The sequence below is a fragment of the Canis lupus genome, chromosome 7, assembly GCF_011100685.1.
Source record: "Canis lupus familiaris isolate Mischka breed German Shepherd chromosome 7, alternate assembly UU_Cfam_GSD_1.0, whole genome shotgun sequence".
Lineage (NCBI taxonomy): Eukaryota > Metazoa > Chordata > Mammalia > Carnivora > Canidae > Canis > Canis lupus.
Genome location: NC_049228.1, coordinates 13,979,821 through 14,002,986, shown reverse-complemented (window position 1 = coordinate 14,002,986; position 23,166 = coordinate 13,979,821). Strand labels below are relative to the sequence as shown.

Here is a 23,166-nt window from a genome sequence, read left to right as displayed (position 1 = left end):
CTCTAGAGGATTTTAAATCAATAGTTTTGCGGTTAACTTCAAATTTAGAACTCTAGTTCCTATCTCTTTCCTGGCCATCAGACTCACCTCTAAACTGTTTGGCTTTGAAGGCCCTGAAATGTTAGTTCTGTCTACATGGCTGGGCACAAGTGTCATGCGGACAATGCCAGGGCTGCAGGATAAGGGAAGAACCTGTAATGGAGGGCCGGTTAACCACAAGCTGTCAGATCAAGTTCTTTCTAAAAGAACAGGAGTTTGGGAGCACTGGGTGGTTCAGTGGTTGAGCATCTGCCTTTGGCTTAGGGCGTGGTCCCGGGGTCCTGGGCTCGAGTCTCACATCAGGCTCCCTACAGGGAGCCTGCTTCTCCCTCTGCTTATGTCTCTGCCCCTCTCTCTGTGTCTCTCGTGAATAAATAAATTAAAATCTTTTTAAAAATAATAAATAAAAATAAATAAAAAATAAAAATAAAAATAATAAATAAATAAAACAGGAGTTTTATTTTATTTTAAAGATTTATTTATTTATTCATGATAGACACTCAGAGAGAGAGGTGGAGATACAGGCAGAGGGAGAAGCAGGCTCCCTGCAAGGAACCCGACGTGGGACTCGATTCTGCGACTCCAGGATCACGCCCTGGACTGAAGGCAGGCACTAAACCGCTGAGCCACCGAGGGATCCCCAAAACAGGAGTTTTAAACTTCTTGATGAGGTGCTTCCATACACCCAAACAACCTGTGTAGGAGGATTAAAATATCCTTGAGTATATGCTTGACTTTACCTTTTGCCTAACTGTGGCCCCAAGAGCAGACTGGGTTACAGAGCTATCACTTTGGATATTATCACGAAGGGAACTCACACTTGTAAGGGGACTCCTCTCTCCAACTGGAAAGTTGTTTTGTTTCTATTAGTTTTAATTCCTCTGAAAAGGAATCTCATTAGCACAGCTAATCTTCTCATGCCTGGCCTTCATGGGGAGGGAGTTCCTGCCTTTGCCTGGAAAATAAGGAATCGCCCTTGTGATGGCGTTGAAGGATGACAGGAGCTGTATGAAATGTGTGTGTGGCAATTTCAGAATGTTGTGGTATTATTCTAAATCTAGGGACTTCGTTCAACCATGGCTACTTTTTTCTTCTTCTTAATCATAACGGTCACTTTCATTCTTTGAAAATTCCACACCTTAAGAAGCTAAAATGAGTTTCTCTTTCTCTCTCTCTCTCCTCTCTTTGCCTTCCTCCCTTCTTCCATCTTTCCCTCTTCCCCTCTTTTCTCTCTTTCATTTCAGTATGGACACTTAACAAACTCTAGAATAATACTGTGTCATTTATTCCCTCAGTATTCAGTACCCACCATACACTAGAGGATTTTACAGGTTGCAAAACGCATTTTACAGATAATTTTTTAAGCCTTATACCCACCCTATGCAGTATTGCTACAAAATGCACTTAATTTAGAAAGCTGAGGCTCTGTGAGGTTAAGTAACTTATTCAAGATCAGATTGCAAGTATAGGGAGAGAGGGGAGAGTTGAATCCAGGTTGAATCTTCAAGACCTATGTAATTTCCCCTACACCACCCTGGATGACTCAAAATAGTAGGTTAGAGCTGAGATAATTGAACTACGTATCAATAATTTGCCATCAGGCACTTCTACCTAACATCTGACATATTCTAGTTGAACATTTTCTTAAATGAGATTATATAACCAAAATGATGCTTTTCTAAAATAATTCTGTGAGTTTGAAAAAGTTCTCTAAGCGGATTAAAAAACGACTTTATTTTTAAAACAAGTTTATTTTTAATGAGTAATACCTGGAAAATTCTGTCTCTCTGGCACTTGTCCTTTCCTCTGCCCTGAGTAGTGTACCTATACTATTTATTAATATATCACAGTGCTACCTTCTGCCTCACAGACCGTTCGTTCATTTCCCACTGCTAAGCTCCTTATGTTTGCTTTTGGTTAGCTCAGCTCATTTGATTGTAGGACTAAGAAATCAGTTCAATCCTTCTTAGTAACTTTATTTTTGCATCTCCTTCCTCTTTCGGGTTGGAAAAGTAACAGATGCTTATTGTATAAAAAGCAAATCATCCAGATGTCTTAGGAAGTAAAAAGCCCTGGCAATCCCACCCTTAGATCTAACAACTATTAATAATGTGGTGCACATTTCGGTCTTTTAAATTTCCTCTATCCATATACGAACACATATTATATTTATACATATTTTTACATAAATGAGATCTGCCATACATACTGTTTGGCAATTTTTGTTTGTTTTTGACAAACAAACATCTCAGCTATCTTCGTTAGGATCTATAGATTGATCTCAGCTTTTGGATAGCTTTTGACAAAGGCAAACATCAGTTTCACAGAAACAAAATGAATCTCAAATATTTTGCCAAATGTAGGCCTTAATCCAAACAAAGTTTATGTGAGAAGGTGGGAATAGTGATGCACATTGAAAAAAAAATTAAAGTAGGTTAATAATTGCTCTTACTAAGCATTACCTTATTGAAATAACTCAGCTTTAAAAAAAATTAGGCCATTACATCCACTTTTTGAATTAGCAACTGAGGGACAAAAGGTGAAATGAGAAACGTTTTGGAAAATACCCTCTGGTGGAGTTGGCTTCAGGTGGTGGATTGTAGGGCTCTGAGGCATTTTCAACAGCTTGCCATTAGCTAGAAACATACTTCTCAACACCTCAGCACTGATCTGTTAAAGCCTCTCATTTAGTGAGAAACACAAGACAGATGATTCAGTGTGCTGGGCGATTCATTAACCCATCAAGGGCTTTCTTCCTGAGCCTGGATAACAGGCAGAAAAAGGAATGTAATCCTTAATGAAGAACAAAGGGCGGGGCTGGACCTACGGGAACACACACACACACACACACACACACACACACACACACACAAGGCATGTGATGGGCTCTCCTCCATCTGGAACAACAAGTCCTCTCTTGAACCTACACAGATTTCCACCATAGATTGATCCTGCCTGGGAGCAAGATAAGTTTTTTTCCCCAGTCTTGGAAAGGGGAAGTGACACATGCGACTGACCACACTCTCAGAAGGCCACGTGTCTAGTATCCCAGGTCATGGATTGTCCATAAAGAACCAAAAAATAGTCTGAGCCCCACCGGCACTCTACAGGGCATCAAAGAGAAATATACTCTCAGGATGAGCCATAAAAATCAACATTAGTTCAGAGATTGCCTGAAACTTAGCCTGCTGAGACTCAAGTCATAGGCCTCAGAAAAACACATATGCTATGCTCTTTCCCCAGCTTTTCCATATCTCTTGGGTTTATCAGGCAATGCTGAGGCTAGATTTACAGGAAGCAAATGTTATTACAATTTTCCAAAACATTTTTTTCTTTTTTCCATATGATTTCTTTATTCCACGAGATATTTTGATATCCAGCTATGATTCCCAGTTTGGGGATCTTCCTTTCTCAAATGAAAAGTTTAATGGTACCAAATATTTAAAAGTAAATTCTTCCTTCTTTTCCCTAAACCTTTAGTTTGCTGTCATTAAGACAAGATCTGACAAGTAGGTTGCTGGAAGATTTGTGTACTCCCTCACTGAATGCTGTGTGAGCGACAACATTAAGTTTGGGAAGGAGAAAAGGATAGCTGAAATTTCTTAAGTTATTTGCAGAGGTTTCTTAAACTGTCAGCAATACGATTCTTATTAATACTGTTTGTGTTAATAATTATTAGGGTGACCAGATGTCTCCATTTCCCCATGACAGTTCTGGTTAATTCCTGTGGTCCTAGTATAATAATTAATAGCATTCACCTCCTCTTTCAAAAATGTTCTGTCTTGGACACTAGATTATACAGTCATTATATTAATCATGTAAGTATTGCCAACATCATGGTGGTAGGGCCACGTAACAACTGTTTATTGAACTGTATATTAACTATATATTAAAGGATGACAGTTTTCTGTCAAAGTTTTAAGTGTATATATCTTTCACCCTAGAAAGTTCTTTTTTTTTTTTTTTTTAAGATTTTATTTATTTATCCATGGGAGACACACAGTGAGAGGCAGGGACACAGGCAGAGGGAGAAGCAGGCTCCCCACGGGGAGCCGATGCAGGACTCAGTCCCCAGGGCCTGTGATCACAATCTGAGCCAAGGCAGATGCTCAACCACTGAGCCACCCAGGCATCCCTAGAAAGTTCCTTTCTATGAATCTATCTTTTTTAAAAAAGATTTTATTCATGTATCCATGAGAGACACAGAGAAAGAGGCAGAGACATAGGCAGAGGGAGAAGCAGATTCCCTGTGGGGGCCTGATGTGGGACTCGATCCCAGGACCTGAGCCAAAGGCAGACGCTCAACCACTGAGCCACCCAGGTGCCCCCTCTATGAATCTATTCTATAGAAATTCTTAGTTACGAGCAGAAGATTTTTATACACGTATATATAATGTATATACACATATATGCACATAAGTATGAGAGAATGCTTAATGAAAGGTTTAAAAAGTCTAAATATTTACCAATAGTCTAGTTAGGTACAATGCAGTCCTATTAGCTATTATAAAAGAAGGTGGTAGATCTATATATGTTGATGATTTGGTGAAATGTTCAAGACATATTTTTATTTATTTATTTATTTATTTGAGACAGTTCACGCAAGCAGGATTGGGGCAGAAGGAGAGGAGAGACACAATCTCAAGCAGGCTCCACACTGAGCACAGAGCCTGACAAGGGACTCAATCTCACGACCCTGATATCATGACCTGAGCCAAAAGTAAGAGCTGGACACCCAAGCTACTGAGCCAACCAGGCACCACCAAGATATATATATATATATATATATATATATATATATATATATATATTTTTTTTTTTTTTTAAGATTTATTTATTTTATTTATGATAGACACAGAGAGAGAGAGAGAGAGAGAAGCAGAGACACAGGAAGAGGGAGAAGCAGGCTCCATACCGGGAGCCTGACATGGGACTCAATCCCGGGACTCCAGGATTGCGCCCTGGGCCAAAGGCAGGTGCCAAACGGCTGAGCCACCCAGGGATCCCCACCAAGATATATATTTTTTTTTTCCAAGGTATATTTTTAAATAAAAAAGCAAGTTGTGGGAACATGGACACGTACAGCTTGCCATGGCCAGTTCAGAGAAGCCTCTAGATTCTCCCGTAACCTCCTCCAGTTCCCACCCCACAAACCATGGCAAATCAACATCAACTCAAATGCTAATGGCTGACTCTGCAAAAGAAGCTTCTCTCCCAGCCTTCACATCCAACCGGATGGCCCCATCCTAAGCCTCTCTAACGTAGAAATTCTGGAGATGCCATTATCTACAATATAATCCCGTTGTTGTAATACATATACTCACAAAGCTATTGACTGTGATTATTTCTGATGACTGACTGTTCTGTCTGTCTGTACTTTTAAACCATAAGCATATATTGCTTATAATTTAAAAGATTAGTTTTAAAGGAAAACATATTTAGTCAGTTTGCCATATAAGAGTATATACTTTAGGTGTATCTAGAGCATCTGGAAACCCTTTATTTAGAGAGAAAGAAAGGGAGACAGACCTCTGGCATTTTTCCTGTAAATATACTTTGGAGTGGATGTGGCATATTCTGTAGTTATCTCCCAATTATCAGGTAATTGAGGAAATAAAGTAAAAATGTAGCTTTTCGTTTCCAACTTTTTCTCAATCATTTTAACTGAATCAGTTAAACAGAAACATTAGTTGCTTCCTCCGAATGTCTTTGGGAATAGATTATAAAATATAAACCAACTACTTAAAAAGGATGGACTTTCACTTTTTCTTTTTCTTTCCTTCTTTTTTTTCTATTTATATTTCTCTGATCCATCTTCTAGGACACGTGTGAATCCAAAAGGCTCACAGCAGAGAAAGGAAGAATTGAAGGAGCTTAACTGTGTGAAATGAACAGATCAGATTGTACCCTTTCAATTTGCAAGGGTTACAGAATGTTTCTGCTTACCTTTAATTTTAGAGTTAAACAAGAAACAAACGAAAAAGACACTGCTATAAAAATCTAGGGTTGGAACTGTCTTTCATCAATGAACAGGTTTTAATCTTTTTCAGCTCTCTGTCCTCTGCTGGACCTCACATATCCACTTGGTTGACTAACTATCCTTGGAGTGAAGACTTTCCTCCAGACCCTTTCCTGCCTTTCAGCCTCCTTCCCACCCCCGACCCTCCATTCCCACCTCTATCTGTCTCCTGGCATGAGGACAAAGCACGCCCTCGTCTCTGTCCTTCAATACCCTTCTTGAGGGCCAATCATCTATTTTATTTCCATCTGTTTCATCATTTGCCCCAATCCCCACTGCCATTCCCCAACTAGACTGTCACTTCTTTGGGAACACAGACTGAGCCATATTCATATTTGAATCATCAGTGCCTGGCACAGTACTCGGCACATAGTAGGTAGTTACAAATACTTGTTTAATAAATGAAACCTTAACAGAAAAACAAAACAAGATCCTCACCTCTCCTCCTCAGAAAGCAGCCACAGAAAACCCTTCAAACCATTGAAAGGCCGCCCCAGGGAAGGAATTCTCTTGGGCAGAGACAGCTTTGTTTTGAATCAGCCCACTGGCTAGAGTTCAGAAGCTTGTCTGCATTTCTTCCTCCAGTGGGTATTGGTTTGAAGTGCTTTTTGTAACTGCCACATTCTGCAGTTGCCCTAACCTTTTTTTCTGGGATATCGGAGTTCAAAACTTGGAACTAATGGGGTGAGACAACATGCATTCTGCATACACTGACTGTTATTGGAGGGGGGGCTTCACTGTGCACAACACTCTGTAAGAGCTGGCTCAGGAGATGCATGACTCGTGTCATTTTCCCTGTAACCAGGGGTGACCTAGAGCACTTCAGGCCAGGAGGAAATTAGTTTCTTGCACTCTAGCCCTGTAGTTCCGACTGTAGATGAGTCTGGGCACCATCTCGGCATCCATCAACATGACCAAATTAGCTCCTGCTCTCTGATGGTAATGGCGATGGCGCCTGGCTACAGGAAACCTTCCTGCTTGGCTAAAAGAGGTTGTGACCTCCTTGCACATGGGTTTAATGGAAGCGTGAAAATCTGCATTTAACTGAAACTTTAGTATCACCAATTAGAGATGCAAGAACATTAACTGGACAAACCCAGTGACTCTTTTAAAACCCAGTGACTATGAAGCCATTAGCTATTGAAATGCGGTGAATTAGTTTAATGTGTTCACTGTTACTAACATCTCACTGAGATCTACCTGGAAAGTAGGCACTTGGTAGAGGGTGGGGAATAGGAGAATACAGCAGGTGAGAGAGAGAGGAAAGAAGTGGTTCAGGAGCACAGACATGGGTTATTAAAAACCACATACCTGACACCGTAGAGGGGACCAGCGGGGACCCAGAGGCTGTCCTGAACATTTGGAGAATGGGGTGAGTGTAAGAGAAAGTTTAGAATTCTAGAAGGAAGACTAAGAAGGTCCCTATATGCTGTGCGGGAAATAGTTCCTTATTGTATTTGTAATCTCCTCATTTGTAAAATGAAGAATAGTATGTTGATCTAAGGTAGAACCTGCAGGCACTACTAGTACTGATATATATGGGCTGGTGGATGAAATTGTGAGGGCCCAGTGATTTGTAACATAACATTTTTTATTTTAATTTTCAGAAGCCATATAGATGCAGGAAACTTGGAACATAAAAAAAAAAAAAAAAAAAAAAAAAGCACAAAGGACCCAACAAACAAACCAATAAAAACAAATAATTCCTGGGCACCTGGGTGGCTCAGTCGGTTAAGCATCCAACTCCTGGTTTGGGCTCGGGTCATAATCTCAGGGCGGTGGGATGGAGCCTTGTGTCATGCCTCTCTCAGCGAGGAGCCTACTTCAGATTTTCTCTCTCCCTTTCCATCTCCTCCCCCTCCTCAAAATAAAGAAAATAAAAATCTTTTTTAAAAAAAACCAGTAATTCTATGTCCTAAAAAGAACAACCTTACCATTTTTGGCTCATATGCTTCTGGTCTTTTGTTTCTGCACATATTCACACATGCAGATCTTTTTTAGAATGTAAGCTATACCTTATTGCACATACTGTTCTACAGTCTGGGCCTGGTGTTTCTTGAAACATGTCAGTGTGGTGGCTGTGAACAATTTTTCTTTATCTTTCTGTTCTTCTGTACGCGTCCCTCCCACCCACCTCCCTGCCCTGTTGCAGGGAGGGTGACCCCAGACCCTGTTTGCTATAGACGGACCCTGCTTGCCCAGGGCCCACTCTGTTCCCAGACAAGGCACAAGGGCTCAGCTGAAAAAGATGCCAAGGCTCTGCTGATTTGTACATTACTTTGCATATATTTTCTTTCTAAGTGGAAGAGGCTTTTAAGTAAGCATGTAAGATAAAACAAAATGGATTGATTAATGTAATCTACAGCCTAACCTTCAGGGCCTCCCGTTTGTGGAACTAAACCGTGTAATCACAGCCTGGGGTAAGAAAGCCGAGTCTGCACACACAGGAAAACGCTGAGATCTGCCAAAGGAGACCTGCATTCATAGTATATAGGGAGGTCCCTGCCCTACTGTTCTTCTCCTGTCTCCTATGCTTTACCCTCTTGACACGGGCCGTGGGGCATAATGTTGAGCATGTTTCTCAGTTGCCCCCCCACTTCCTCCAAACACTGCCTTAATTTCCTCCTATCTCATGTGGACTCCTGCAAAAGCCTCATACCTTGCCTTCCTGCCCCTAATCGTGCCCCTTTCTACTCCATCCTTACCCCGATAACATGAATATCTCTGTCTGTTCCTGTTACCCATCACCGTGCGATGAGCCATCCCAAAACTTAATGTTGTAAGACAATGACCATTTTATTATGCTTGAGGATTCTGTGGGTCAGGAATTGAGGCAGACCATAGCAGGATTGGTTTTCCTCTGCCCAGTGATAGCTACAGCAGGCATGACTGTGTGGCTAAGACTGGAGTTGGAAGACGTACTCCTACGATGCGTCTTTACTCTCATGTCTGCTGCCTGGGCTGCAATGCTGAATGACAGGTTCAGCTAGGACCCCTGACCAGGGAACCCCCTGTGTGGCCTCCTTGATATCACAGCTCGGGGGAGTCAGATTCCCTTCATGGTGGCTCAGTGTTTCAAGTGCTAACGTCTCTTGGGACCAAGATGGAAGCCTCATGGCCCTTCATGACCTAGCCACAGAAGTCACATAGCTGCTTTTCCACTGTTATTCCATTGGTCCAAGGGATCAGAGCTGCCTCTCAACTCAAGGGAAGGGAACATAAATTCCATCTCTAGATGAGAGCAATATCAAACATTTTGTGGCTTTTTTTTTTTTTTATAGAGCAAGGTACACCAACTCCTAGTACCAGCTTAGAAAGAACCAATTTTTAAAAAAAGATTTTATTTATTTATTCACGAGACACACACACACACACACACACACACACACACACACACACACACAGAAGCAGAGACACAGGCAGAGGGAGAAGCAGGTTCCATGCAGGGAGCCCGATGTGGGACTCAATCCCGGGTCTCCAGAATCACGCCCTGGGCCGAAGGCAGGTGCTCAACCGCTGAGCCACCCAGTCGTCCCAAGAACAAATTATTTAAAAAGACTTTCACTTCAGTAACTAGCCAAAGTGAAAATAACGAAGTACAGAACTTAGCAGTAAGCACATTAGTTGTGAGTAGAAACCATAACACTTAAAACACACAAAGCTAAAAATGTTCCTATTGCAGTTAGCTCACTAGTTTCCTTAGTCATCTTGTGATGATAGGCCACCTACTGCCTTAACGGAAGACAGAGATGGACTTCCAAACATCTTTCTTTATACTTTATAGATAGTCCTGTTTAAAACGGGGCCTCAAAAAATTGAGTTAAGACTCAGAATTGTTCCTCTCCATGAAAATCTTTAGTAAAAGGTGAAAGATTTATATGATCTGAAGAGAAACCAGAGTATGTGTGACTATGTTTTTAAATCACCTATCATCTATCTATCTATCTATCTATCTATCTATCTATCTATCTATCTTCTAGATTTGTATAAACATAAAAGATAACTTAAGAAAATACACACCAGGGGCACTTGGGAGGCTCAGTTGGTTAAGTATGTGACTCTTGATTTCAGCTCAGGTCATGATCTCAGTGTCATGACGTTGAGCCCCAAGACCGGCTCTGTGCTGAGTCTGCTTCAGATTCTTTCTCTCTTCCCTCTCCCTCCCCTTCTACTTCCCTTGCCTGTGCTTGCTGGTGCCTGCACACACTCTTTCTGTCTAAAATAAATAAATAAAGTCTTTTAAAAAAAAAGATACACATCAAATTGTTACAGACAAGAGGAGGGAAGGAGACTTCTCTACACTTCTAAAGGAGTAAAAAGCTAGTGGGATTACAGGTTTTTATTTTGTACAGAAAGTTGCTTCTCCTATCATCTCAAGCCTGCAAAGGCTAGGAATACTATGGTAGGTCCTAAGTTGGCATATTCTAAAAGGAAGTGCTACACTCCCTAGCTATGAAGGGCACACAAAGATATTGTGAAATGGCTGCCAGTATCGGCCCATGACCCACCTTCAGGCTATGCAAGAGAGGCCAGAAACATTCTTTAGGAGCTTTAAGAGGCCAGAGCAAGGGTTTCTTTCCAGAGATGGTCTGACTGCTGTGTTACAAAATCTATCCCATCTCCCATCAATGGAAGTGCAGTCAGTGCCCTGCCAGTGAGCCTTGGCTCTTCATTCGGCTGCAAGGCAGCCCCTCCAACCAGATTCCCACCTTTAGGCTTCTTGTGGTGAAAGTCAGTCACTAGTGCCTGTGTCCTTCAAATTCCAGAAGACACCAGTCAGGATTTCCAAATATTTCTTGTGAAGCCCTCTCACTTAGTTTAAGATGAGAGCAAATTTCTCATGGCAGAATGGAGATGGGATAGATTTTGTAACACAGAAGTCAGACCATTTCTGGAAAGAAACCCTTGCTTTGGCCTCTTAAACCTCCTAAAGAATACCAGGGAAGGCTTTGGGAGGAAGATGACTCCCTAGTGTTTTTTTGTTTGTTTGTTTGTTTTTGTTTTTGTTTTTTTAAGATTTTGTTTATTTACTCATGAGAAACAGAGAGAGAGAGAGAGAGGCAGAGACACAGGCAGAGGGAGAAGCAGGCTCCATGCAGGAAGCCCGATGTGGGACTCGATCCCGTGAACCCCAGGATCATGACCTGAGCCAAAGGCAGATGCTCAACCGCTGAGCCACCCAGGTGTCCTGACTCCCTAGTGTTGATGGAGCTTATCCTCTGCCCCATTGCAGGCCTGGCCACCAATTTGCCCCAACAGTGATCACTTTTACCAGCACTAGACCTTGAAATCTGAAAGGTCTGTCCTTGGTGTCACCTGTTGCTCCAATTTGGTCTTGGTGAAATTACTCTATAGGTTTCTGACTTGTGGGTCTTTCTTCTGAGCCCTGCTTCCTGCTAAGGGGTTTGATGATATGTGAGGTGACAAGTGTGAGGTGATGAGGATTTAGTGGAAACTTTTGGACGAGAGTAAAAGATCTAGAAGTCACATGTGCTGAGAAAGTTGGATCATGCAGTTTTGGTTACTGCCAATTTGCCTCAGAACTTGGTGCCATGCTTCTCTCATGCTCCTTTTGCATTTCAATCTAATGAAACACATTTCTGATTTTGGTTTTGCTTTTTGTTTGTTTGTTTTGTTTTGTTTTGCAGCAAGCCATTACTGTTATTAAGCAGCCATTACTTAGTCCAGAATCAGCTGCTAAAGTTGCAGGCTTTATTTCTAACTTGATTGGGATTTGTCTGCCTCTTGGTTCTCTTGGCAGTTAGTATGAATACAAAGCCCTGGAGTTCTCAGATCCTTGGACTGGAAGGATTATAATACTTCACATTTACGGAATGCAGATATTCTGGAATTTTAAAACACATCATATCATCTGAATTTCATAAAAGCCTATAAAGGAAGCATCATCATCATTTTAAAGATTTTACAGATGAAGAAAGTGAGTACCAGCAAGTTAAGGTGATTTGTCTGAAGTTATGGAGTTAATGAGTGCCACATCTAGGACTCTACTAACTCTACATTGAGGGTTTCATCCTGTAGTGTACACATGGTTTTCTCTATCTTGGTTAGTTCATGGCCCTGTGTCAATATGATAAGACCATTAATAACTGACATTATAGCCACTTGTGGTTAAAAGTTCAGAACAAAATCAATAATGACCGTACCTCCTGGATGACTATTGCAAAATCCTTCTAGGAGGTAGCTGGGCCCATCTGAAGTGTCTAGGAAAGAAAAAATTATATCAAGAATTCACTTAACATGTTGATTTTCTTAAAGCTAGTGAAGTTTTCAGTTCAAATCGTTTTGATGGTGGTATCAGAAGCAAGTCTGTTTAATAAATCGCCACACTCCCTTCCTTTCCTTTCGCAGCAGAACTTGGCCAATGGCATATTGAAAAGAGAGTTATGCCTTCTTAGAGGGCTTCTAGGCTGTCGTCTGGGATACATTTGTAGGGCAAGTTAGGGATGATTTTCTTTATGGAAAATTTGACATTAATTCTTTTGCTCTAGCTATATAGTCTTGTTTTTATTTATTTAAAGAGCAAACATTTCCTTTGAATAAATGGAAAAGCAAGTATGGCTAGTTAAATATGACAGGATTCAAGTCTCTGCTCTGCCAATTACTTAGCAGTGATCTTGGGCAAGTTACTTAAACCCCAAGCCTCAGTTTCCTCATCTATTTAACTGGAATACTAATACTCACAAGGGTTTTGGAAAATGTCTTGGTGCGTTAGAGTTACGGAGTAACTCTTTCCCCAATATCCATTTGGGGAACCTCTTCTCCTACTCTATATCTCTCTGGCCTGATTGGGGGCTCCATCACCTCACTCCAAGAATGCAGAATGTGATCTAGGAGAGACTCTCTGAGGCCCCTGGCCCTGAGACCAGTTCTGGGATGAGCATGTGATCCCATCTAATTAGAATGCATCTGAGCACCCAGGAGGAAGCTCTTGATTTCCCACTGAGAACAAACACTGGAAGACTGTCTGGCTGGAGCAGCTCCAGTCACCTGCCCCCACCTACATTCTAAGAACAAAGGCAACAGGCAAAGGAAGGTGGAGCCAATCCAGGAGATGGAGGGAGACAAGGTTCTGATAACATTGTTAGAATTCAGTCCTGTCTGAAGTCAGCCCTATGCCTGTCTCGTGAGCCCATAAATGCCCTTTGGCCTTATACCTGATTGGTTCAGGTAAATCAGGAGGATCTTACATGATACCACCTACGTTTGAGAAGAAAATAGCCTACAGATTTCTTCTACTTTCTGAGAGTAGAGTACTCATATGAAAACTTTCATAAGCGGAGATGACCTAAAGCAAAGAAGCAATGACCATTTTGCAAAAACAAAAATTTTCTTTGAATTTCTTTCTGTTAATTAAAAAGGTACTGACGTGGGTCTTTTGCAAAAGTGAAATGGCATAAAGTGAACTTTCAGATAGTAGGGGAAGTGTGTATTATAAAGTGCTTAGCAGGGCACCTGGGTGGCTCAGTTGGTTAGGCATCTACCTTCAGCTCAGGTCGTGATCCCAGGTTCCTGGGATAGACCCCTGCATTGGGCTCCCTGCTCAGAGGAGAGTCTGCTTCTCCCTCTCTCTCTACCCCTCCTCGTGCTTCTGCTCTCCCTGCTTCTCTCTAATAGATAAATAAAATCTTTTAAAAATATATAAAAATTAAAAAAAAAAAACAAAGTGCTTAGCAAAATACCTGGTCATGGGAAGTGCTCAGTAGAGGTTTGCTTGAGGGCACCTGGGTGGCTTAGTCCATGAAGTGTCTGTCTGCCTTTGGCTCAGGTCATGATCCCAGGGTCCTGGGATTAAGTCCTGTATCCAGCTCCCTGCTCAAGGGGAAGTCTGCTTCTCCCTCTCCCTCTACACCTCCCTCCTGCTTGTGCTCTCTCTTTTTCCCTCTCATATAAATAAATAATTTAAAAAAAAAAGGTTAGCTTGATTGTGCTTCATATGAAATTTAGTTCAGAAAAGAGGAGACTTCATACTTTGAATATCAAGCATATTTTGCTGGGTGTGGTAAAGAGCCAGTCTTAATGAGAGGTTAAATCTCATGAGGTATGATAGAGTTATCGAGAAGGCTTTTCTGTCCTCTAAAAGATCTCTCTTTCCTTGGTTCTGAGAGCTCTAGACGTAAAAAATCATCGTTAATCCCTTTAAGACCTTTAGAGAGAAGTTTCTTATTTAGCCATAGCAGCTGTGTGAAAGAGTTCATTCATTCTGTTGCAGAGGGCGGATTTTATGGGCCATAGAGATAGTGGAGGCCACTGTGTTCCCTGGTAGGGGAGTAAAAGGAACACAGCTGCACCCAAAGAAATACAGGACGAGTATCCAACCACCTTCCCGTAGGGCAGGTGCTCTCTGGTGGTCCTTGGTAGCTACCCCAAGAGGGTTCAGTCTAGTTTAGAAGGCATGTACTTTTTCTGAATTTAAAGGAGGATATTGGAAAAAAAAATAAAATAAAATAAAGGAGGATATTGGGATCCCTGTGTGGCTCAGAGGTTTAGTGCCGCCTTCAGCCCAGGGCGTGATCCTGGAGACCCAGGATCGAGTCCCACCTCGGGCTCCCTGCGTGGAGCCTGCTTCTCCCTCTGCCTGTGTCTCTGCCTCTCTCTCTCTCTATGTCTATCTTGAATAAATTAAAAATTAAAAAAATAAATAAATAAAGGAGGATATTTGGCTGAAATGAAACAGAAAGCACTGCATGTGACCACATTCACTTCTTCGGAGCACACAGCACTCCCGGCCCTTACCCTCAGCTACAGATGTTCCAAGGGGACCAAGGACCACAGGACAGTGGCAGCTAAAAAAGACAGTAGAAAAGAGCCTAAGGTTGGGGAAGGGGCTGAGCAGTGATGACAGTGACAGGTGTGCACAGGCCGGTACCTAGGTCATCCATGCTTCTTGCCTTGAAAGTAGATAGATAACTAGATACAGAGAATGGAGAAGCCACTCGGGCTGAGTACGAGGTAAACAGTTTAAAGTTCTGTCAGAACAAGGACAGACATGCCCCTGGGTAAGGACAGACATGCACCTGAGTCACAGTTCAAAGAAATTAGGCAGAGATTCCTGGAAGCAACTTCAGTCCAACCAACTTACATGTCCTATTTACCCCTCAAGGTTTCAACTCCCATCTCCCCTCTTCATTCTTCCTTCCTTTCCTTCTTTATCTTTCTTTCCATCTTCCCTTCCTTTCTTCTTTTCTTCTCTTCTTTAATTTAGGGCCTTTGTTTTCCTCCCTTTAAGCATACATGTCCTCCCCAAGGTCTCATGCTGTTGATACGAGTAGTTTCCTCCTCAAAGTCTGGTTCTGTGGCTGCATAGACATTCCCTGCTTCCCTTTCTTCGTGAGCCAGTACCTGCCAGCAGCAGAACGCCAGAGATTTGCCCCACCTGCTTTGCTGGAATGGTCCTAAGCCACTGTCACGTAGGTCAGAGCACAGAGCTCCCAGGAAGATGGAATGTCACTTCCTAAGCCTGGTTACTTATGGAAGTACACCGTTTACAAGAATGGAGAGAGCATTCAAAAGGGAATAAGATTCTTGTACATTCATGTTACTTATGGCTGAGCACCTGTACCACCTGACATTATTGTGAATTTGTTTCCCACGCCCTGGGCTCAATTCCACTCTAACATTTTATCACTTTCTACTTCATTTTCACTCATCCCTTCACCCTTTATCTCACTGGTGCATTTCTGTAATTTTTCCGCACACACACCCCCATCTAGTATTTGCCCCAATACACATGAGCCTTTCTAAGTGTCCCTATCTCTGCATGACATGCATAAGATAATTTCTCCAGTGCAAAAAGAGGTATGCAAGATACACAGGAGTGAAAGAGAATTTTTTATCATAGACACCATTAAATAGAATATGATGAATAATAATAGTCTCATATTATGAATAATAGAAGACCACGCATCAAGTTAGGATATTTTAGCTTCCTTAAAATCACATTCCCTCTCAGCAACTTGATCCCACCATTTAGAAACATTTTTCTATACTGCAGAATTTAACTGTCTTCTATCAGACAGAGTTCTCCAGAAACACGGAACAGATAGACAGGTAAGACAGATAAACAAGGGATTGGCTTCCACAATTCTGAAGGCTGAGAAGTTCCAAGTCTGCCAGCTGTAAACTGGAGATGCAGGAAAGCTGGGCGTGTAGTTCCAGTGCAAACCTGAAGGCCTGAGAACCAGGAGAGTTGATGATGTCTCAGTCCAAGTGCAGGAGAAAGCCAATGCCCCAGCTCAAGTAGTCAGGCTAAGGGTGAATTCTTCCTTTCTCTGCATGTTTGTTCTAGTCAAGTGCTTGACAGATTGGATAAAGCCCACCTACATTGGGGAGGGCAATCCGCTTTACTCCGCCTACTGATGCAAATGTTAATCTCATCCAGAAACAACATTTAACCAAATATCTGGGCACCCTGTGTCCTGATCAAGTTGATACATAAAATTAATCATCACATGGCTCTATGATGAAAGTAATGATATTAATTGAAATGTAAGCAGTGGTAATAACTTGAGAGCTCAAAATGGCAGCACACTCGCAAGATGTAAAGATTCTCAACAAATATTTATTGAGCAACTACAATGTACCAGACACCATCTGGACCAGGAAAGGTCAAGGGTGACTGATCCTGTTTTGAAGGATCAGGAAAGATTTTTACAAAGCCAGTAACATTTCAGTTGCGTTTTCCAAAAAGAATGAGTATCATAAGATTATCAAGGGGAAAAGGTTATTTCAGGCAGGGGGAAGAGGACCATTCTGGGAAGTGTGAGTGGTTCCATATGGCTGGAGTAAAAGGTCATTATAAAAGAGAGTGTCAGTAAATGTACAGGGGTAGGTACAGAAAATGTACAAGGGCCTTGTAGATTGGGGTACACACTGTAGGTTGCCATCCTATGAGCCATTTCTCCTTCTTGCAAACAGAACTTTGGTTTTGTTCAGGTGGTAAAGTGTCCCGAGTCAGGACATAAATCACAATTGGCCTAAGCCAATCTAGACAGTTCCCTTTACCTTTGATGAAAATGCTTGGTCCAAGGCTGTGTATGGCACTTGTTCTGGCTAGAAAAATAGAAGAAGTCTGGTGGAGGGATGACATTGAGGAAAGAGTTTCATCTTTGATTAAAAAAAACAGCAACAACAGAAGGAATTGTGTGCCAGGAGTTCCCCTTTTCCTCCCTTCCTTCCTTTGTGATTTAGATGTTGTCCTATGAGGATGTGATATCTAGAGTTGCAATAGCCATCTTGTGACCCTAATGAAAGCCTGAGGATGAAAGCCGCCCAGTGAGGATAGAAGAGAAAGGACAGAAAGTTTTTGAGTCTCCAAAAACATCCCAGAGCCACCAAACCAATTCTAAGACTGCCTGTTTTAGGAATATCCTATGGTTAAAGCCACCGTTAATTTTGCCTGCAGTCCACTTTGTCATAATGTTGTCGATGCCAAGGATGACATTTGTACCTATGGCTAAGGAGTTGGACCCTTGATCGTGAAAAGGAATGGAAGCAATGGAAAGGTTTATGCAGGGGGATGAGTTGCCAAATTTGTGCTCAAAAACCATGACTGGCTGCTGTGTGCAGAATGGGCTGTCGATGGAAGAAAGTGAGGCAGAAAGACCAGTTATAAAGCTATTGCAACTGGACAGTAGGTGGAACCTAAGTGAAAGAAGTAGCACCCATAACTGAGGAGAGGGGGACAAGTCTGAGAGCTGTTTTTAAGTAAAAATAACTTAATGACTAAGTGGATGTAGGAGGTGGGGAAGACAGGAGAATCAAGCAGAGCGCAGGGGTTCTGGCTCGTTTGACTTGAGAGACGAGACATCTGACTCTAATTCTGGCTCTGCCCCAAGCTAGTCGAATGACTCTAGGCTAGTTTCTTCTCATTTCAAGAGGGTCAGATTAAAAATATGATAGCAGACAAATGTCCCTCTCCTGACAGTTCCACCTCCCAGGAGCACTTTTTGCTGAGAGGACTCAAAGGCGCCGGGAGCATAACCCTGGGGAAGGAAGGACCTCCCTCCCTCTACTGGATCCTCAGGTTGGGTTGTGTGGAGCTGGATGGCGGGCGGACTCCGAGCTTTTCTCTGCTTCTTCGGCTTAGATTGACAGCAATTCGAGGAGTGGGGCAGAGGGTATCATGATGCATGGGTGATGTCAGGGCATGTAAAGTAAAACCAGCCACACATCATTTCCCATATAACCCTGAACACTTAGCCTTTATTAAACTTCGCATAGAAAGCTTGTCCACACCCCCTAGGATTCACTACTGGGCACGGAGGTCTTTCACCTCTGCAGTGTCTTTACCATCCAGATCTCCCAGCTGCAAAGGGCAAAGATTTGGACTCAGAAAAAACAGTCACTCCTTTTTGCATGGGGGCCAGAAACAATGGAACAGGTAACAAAGATGCATTTACCCCCAGGGGGTGGGGGGAGGGGATGATGCAAACCGGGGATAAAGCCCAGGGACTGTTGCCGGGATACCTGGCTGCTGGGTTGCAAAGGTCACAGAACCAAGGAAAGGGTTTCACAAGTGACTAATTAGTTTTGTTTTATTTCTCCTTATAGAGGGGTTGCCTCAGGCTCACCAAGACTTACTACAGTTCCAATACTTCATCTTTCTCACTCCTATACCTCATTTTATATTAGTTTCACACTTCATCTCATCAGATAGGGAGGAATGGTTGAGAAGCAACACAGTCCAGACCCTTCCTTCTGTTCAGGGCAATTCCGTAAAGGCCGTGGCTGCTCCAGAGCTCCCCGTGGGATCAGCGGGAGGCCTCTGTCGTAACTGCATCATAATTCAACATCCCTCCCTGCCAATCCTGTTTCACGCCCTCTCTTAGAGAGATTGTTCCCAGTAGCACGCCCCAATAAAATTCCTCCATCTGTCAAAGAAAAACCGGAGCTGGACAGTAGGTAAAGCAGTAAAAACATTTCATTCAGGAACTACTGAGATAGAAGAAAAGAGGTCTCAGTATAGAGCTGGGCTCAATTCCAAATTCAACAAGGACAAGTCGTGGGGATTTATAGCCAAGGAACAGGGTAGGGGTCAGTGGATGGAAAATTACTAAGAGGAAACATCGGGGGTGAGGGAGGATTCTGACGAAAACATCTTGGCAAGATTCTTCCTGGTGGCAGCCCAGGGTGATGGGTATCTCCTGGGGGATGCTAGGGGATGAAGGATCTCATTGGGTCTAGAAGGTGATCAGATATCCAAGGCAGGAGGTTCTCTATAAACTGGTTTAGGATTTTTGCTAAAACCGAGGGATGCAGTCCTGACAAGGACAGACACTGAAGCCCAAGGTCAAAGCCTAGTGAAGAAGAAGCCTTAGGAGACTGAGTAGAGTTTGGTCAAGGAGACAGATTTCACATGCAAATTTCTGACTGTTTCCTGGGGAACTGACCTATGACACCAACATAGAATCATCAATCAACTCTATTTTTCTGGGCAAGCACATGTGAACACACACACACACACACACACACACACACACACTTCTATCTATTCTTATTATCATTTTATTATTTTTGAAAAGAGAATTTAATTCCAACAAAGAAAGCAGCATAGACTTAGAATTAAAAATGCTCTGAATTAAATAAGTTTAGTTTAATTAAGAAACAAAACTCCTAGTAAAGGTATTTTAGGGCACAAAAAGCCTGAACCATGAAAGAAACAATTGGTGGATTAGACTTCATCAAAATTTAAAACTCTGCCTTTAAATGCCACTAAAAGACAAGTACAGATTAGGAGAAAATATTTGCCAAAAACATATCTGTAAAGGACTCACTTCCAGAAACATTCTCAAAGTAATAAGAGCACAAACAACTCAGTTTTTAATATGGGCAAAAGCTCTCTTAATGAAAAGAGAGAGAGAGAGAGAGATGGCAAATAAGCCCATGAAAAGATACTCAACATCATTATCAGGGAAATGCAAAGTAAAACCACAATGAAATATCACTGCACACCCATTAGAATGGCAGAAGCAAGCAAGCAAAGAAACCAAAAAACAAACCCTAATAATACCAAATATTGACAAGAATGTCAAGTAACTTGAACTCTCATACTTTGCTGGTAGGAATGCAAAATGGTATAATCATTTTGGAAGACAGTGTGGCAGTTTTTCATAAAGTTAAATATACATATACCATATGGCCCAGCAATCCTACTCCTAGATATTTACCCAAGAGAAATAAAAACACATGCTCACGCAAAGACCTATATACAAATGTTTATGGCAGCTTATTCATAATTATCAAAAATGGAAAATATCTCCATGTCCATCAACTGAGAAATGGGTAAACAAATTATGATACCATCATACAATGGAATACTACTCAGCTATTAAAAGGGTGAACTAATGAAACACCCAATAACATGAATGAATCTCAGAATGATTACGCTAAGTGAAAGAAGGCAGACATGAAAGGCTACATGTGCATGATCCCATTTATATGACATTCTGGAAAAGAAAACTATGGGAATAGAAGTTAGATCAATGTTTACCAGGTCCTAGGGGAAAGTTTTGGGGTTGATAAATAAATACCTTATTTTGACTATGGTGGTAGCTTCACAACTGTTTATATTGCTCAGTATTCATAGAACTATGCATGTGAAAATGGTGAATTTTGCTGTATTAAATTGTATCTCAAGGGATGCCTGGGTGGGTCACTTGGTTAAGCAGCTGACTCTTGATTTTGGCTCAGGTCATAATACCAGGGTCCTGAGTTCGAGCCCTGAGTCAGGCTCCCTGCTCAGCGGAGAGTCTGTTTCTTCCTCTCCCTCTGCCCCTTTCTCTGCTCTCTCTCTCTCAAATAAATAAATAAATAAATAAATAAATAAATAAATAAATCTTTTAAATTGTACCTTCATAAGCCTAACAACACAAAACCTCACTGAATTATTCTTATTATTACTGCTGTTTCTGTTTGTTTTGCCACAGACTAGTGAAGGCTTTGTCACCTACCAACACTGACTTGTTGACACGAAGGGAAGCAGGTTTTTCTAGACAGGTGGAATCTGGAGCATGTGTATTGGTTGAGGGAAGGAGTTAGTTTTGAGGAAAAAGACCAAAGTTCCTGGATCGAGGAATAAGCTAAAGGATAGAGAAAGAAGACTAATCAGAATTCTTAATGGCAAACAACAGCAACCAAATTCAAACAATATTCAGCAAAAAGAAAAGTTTTTGGCTCACATAACTGAAACATCCAAAAATTTAAAAACAATATTGCTAGTACTTATCTTAGCTCAGGCTGCTGTAACAAAATATCATAATCTGGATGGCTTAAACAACAGACCCTTATTTCTCACTGTTCTGGAGGCTGAGGAGTCTGAGATCCGGATTCCAGCATGGTCACGTTCTGGTGAGAGCTCTCTTTCTGGCTTGCAGATGGTCTTCTTGTTGTACCCTCACATAGCAGGGATAGAGGGCAGGCGCTCTGGTCTCTTCTTACAAGGCATTAATCCCATCACAAAGACCTTACCCTCATGAACTCATCTAAACTTAATTACCAACCCCCGCCCCGGTCCCATCTCCAAATACCATCACATAGGGGTTAGGGCTTTACCATACGAATCTGAGGGGAGGAGTGGCAGGGACACAAACATTCAGTCCCTAACTACTCGAACCCTATTTCTTGGCATCTTTGCCACTCTTCAGCCTTGTTCTTTGGCAGGCTCACTCTGTGTAACGTGGTCGGGCTTATGCTCATCTAATGGCTGGCAGTCTCAGAGAAAAGAATGCAACTGTCCTCCAGCCCCCTTATCCATCCTTGAAACAGGCTCCAAATGGCCTTATTTGGGTCATGGGTCCACTTTGTGCTAGGGAAAGCCACAGTCCCATTATTAACAGCCTAAAGCACGTGGAAAGGGAAGGAGAATTAGAGAAGGAAGGAATGCAGGGCAGACAGAAAAACACCATAGAAGATGGTTATCATCAACCCGTATACTTGGGAAGGGATAAAATTCGTAAGACAAATGGAGAAGTCATTCTGCTATGGGATTCCTTCCTTTGAGACGATGGAAATGAAGTAGGGGTGTATGAAGTGTAGAAAGGGTGGGTGGTTTTACTGGGGAGAGGGACATGTGGTCAGGAAAATCAAGTCACTCATAGCTGTTCAGGAGCCTACCTGAGAAGAAGGCCAAGCAGAAGCAAAGGAAGGCAGGAAATACAAAGCTAGACTATTGTCACAGTTTGAATGTTTGAATGCCCCCCACCCCAAGCCCTAAACTCCGATGTGATAGTATTTAGAGGCAGGGCCTTTGAGAGGGAATTAAGTGTAGATGAACTCATGAGGGTAGGATCCTTATGATGGTGTTAGTGACCATCTAAGAAGAGACCAGAGAGCTTACTCTTTCTCTCTGCCTGTGTCTCTTTCTCCTTCTTGCTGTATGAAGTAAGAAGTGAGGTCCTTCGCTGAGAGTAAGTGGGGGAGTGGAGGTAGAGGACTTAAGAAGAGTGGCAAAAGGGATCCCTGGGTGGCGCAGCAGTTTAGAGCCTGCCTTTGGCCCAGGGCGCGATCCTGGAGACCCAGGATCGAATCCCACGTCGGGCTCCCGGTGCATGGAGCCTGCTTCTCCCTCTGCCTATGTCTCTGCCTCTCTCTCTCTCTGTGACTATCATAAATAAATAAAAAAATAAAAATAAAAAAAAAAAGAAGAGTGGCAAAAGGTTTGGAAGTACTGCTAGAGCCGTGGGCCAGGGCATTCATAGGAACAAACACAGGATCACCAGATGTCACTGAGGTTGGAAAGAAACAGCTCTACCCATCCCACGAGGCCTGGTTAAAACACGTCCTCTGTGAAATCGTACCCCCGTTGGAAGGTATCTCGCACTCCTCCAAGCCTCACGGCATTCAGGGCCACATCCTCCGGGTTCCTGAGTCTGGAGGCTGACAGCTTGGATGCTGAGTTCAGATACCGATTACCTGAGGCTCTTGGGTTTTGGTAAGTGAGTAGTAAAAGTTTGGTTAGGGATGGGTTTATTTAAAACCGTATCTGGATCTACTCAGTTTCTGAATTTGGGTAGCAAAAGTTCTGATAGTTTGAATGGAGAGGCTTATACAGTTTGTGCATGCGTGTGTGCGTGCGCGCATGAGTGCACGTG

The 23,166-nt window shown here is 42.3% G+C and overlaps 2 long non-coding RNA genes and 1 other non-coding gene across 3 annotated transcripts in view; 1 reads left to right on the top strand and 2 right to left on the bottom strand.

Moving 5' to 3' along the window:
• Positions 1-557: 557 nt before the first annotated feature.
• LOC111096871 lies at positions 558-21,778 on the bottom strand. Its single transcript, XR_005361616.1, has 3 exons — positions 21,359-21,778; positions 21,028-21,156; positions 558-733 (listed from the first exon to the last, which is right to left on the bottom strand). It is a non-coding gene; the product is annotated as an uncharacterized LOC111096871 (long non-coding RNA).
• LOC119872767 lies at positions 9,845-9,961 on the bottom strand. The gene has a single exon (XR_005362785.1). It is a non-coding gene; the product is annotated as a U5 spliceosomal RNA (small nuclear RNA).
• Positions 21,363-23,166, top strand: part of LOC111096870 — a 32,652-nt gene continuing 30,848 nt past the window's right edge. The window contains exon 1 of the long non-coding RNA XR_005361615.1: positions 21,363-21,424. This is a non-coding gene — a long non-coding RNA (uncharacterized LOC111096870). The remainder of the gene's footprint in view (positions 21,425-23,166) is intronic.